The following is a 1,772-nucleotide window of genomic DNA, read 5'->3' on the forward strand; positions in this document are numbered from 1 at the left end:
ATACTATAAAACTTTATTATATACCTTTCATATGTTAGATTTTCCATAAGTTTTATTTTAAAAGTGAATAATTAGAGTGAGATAGGAGAGTTTAGTAATGTCAGGAGAGAACATATGGCAGTTTTAAGTATGGTGCTCAGGGTAGGCCTTACTGAAAAGGTGACATCTAAACAAAAACTCATACCTGTGTCTCATATTACAAGTCAATATGAACAATTTTTTTTAACATTTTTATTGATTTCAGAGAGGAAGGGAGAGGGAGATAGAAACATCAATGATATAAGAGAACTATTGATCGGCTACCTCCTGCACTGGGTATCGAACCCCCCCACTGGGGATCAAGCCCACAATCCCGGCATGTGCCCTTGACTGGAATCGAACCTGGGACCCTTCAGTCCTCAGGCCGACACTCTATCCACTGAGCCAAAACGGCTAGGGCATGAACAATTTTTTTTACAAAAGAACAAGGGTTTAAAATAATACACAAAAAGAAAAATTTCATTAGTCAAGCATGCAATAATAAAGGCTTAGATTAGTGTTTTAGTGGTAACGAAAAGAGACCAGTATAAGGGAAATGGTTAAAAATAATTGACAGTTAAATAACATTCATCCTTCATGTTTGCTTTCCATGTTTAGGAAGGTGGCTGAGGTTTTAGGCTTCGATGAAACTGTAAGTTTCATTATAGAGGAAGGACTTTTAGTGAATTATGGCAATGTACTTGTGAAATCTGTAACCCTTGCTGAAGCCAACGCAAAGAAAAAAAGAAGAAAAAGAAAATTTTATTTGCAGTGAAGATAGAGAGCAGCTACTTCCCTAAACCACAGTCTATAAAGAATATCTGCCAAACATTCTGAAATTCAGATGAACTGAAGGTTGCTGAAAGCCAAAATAAATGAACATGTTCACATCTTGAATGAGGTACAGAGTTCTCTGAAAGTAAGTGAGACTCCCAAGGGAGTGTGGGTGGGCAGAAGTAATTAACATCCCTGTGGGATGGAGGCTTCTTTAAAATCTGGGCTCCTTACATAGGAGAAATCGTTTGGATGTGAAGTGAAGTTAAGAAGAAACAGAAGCTACTAGCTCCTGATCAAAGTCAACGAGGCATAATAAGTTAAGTAAGTTAAGTAAACTAGCAGAAGATAAATAAGTTGCTTAATATTGAGCTATGCTAACCTATCTGGATGGTCTGTTCATGTCTGGGAAAAGTGTGTCCCCATGGCATAGGAAAAAAAAAAAAGAGATGATGTGTTTGAAAAAGACACATCTCATTTAAAATTGCTGACAGGCCCAGATTACTTCTTCTGCTACTCTGTAAATTATTATTGAGGAAATAGGAGTAATAGGATGCTGCTCATTTTGAAAATGATTACTAGGACTTCCACTTCTGGCCAACCTAAAAAAAATAAAGAAGTAGACGGAATATGTGACATAATGGGGTTTAAGCTGTTAGGTATCAGACAATAAAAGGCAATGATTATATACAGTAAGGAAACAAATGAAACCCTACAACTACCAGTTTATAGCACTTCACAGCATGGACAGGAATAAAGGGGGTGGGAGGCAAAGATCCCAGAGTGTTTGGAGATATCTACCTAATGAAAACCAAAATAGCCGGGAAACCAATAACAATAATTGCTGGCATTTATTGATAGCTTACTATGGGTAAGCTACTCCTCTTTGTTATATATAATATATAATATATAATATAATATAATATATATATATATATATATATATATATATATATATCTATATATAAAGCTTTGTTCAA

Source organism: Myotis davidii, unplaced genomic scaffold (assembly GCF_000327345.1).
Source record: "Myotis davidii unplaced genomic scaffold, ASM32734v1 scaffold200, whole genome shotgun sequence".
Lineage (NCBI taxonomy): Eukaryota > Metazoa > Chordata > Mammalia > Chiroptera > Vespertilionidae > Myotis > Myotis davidii.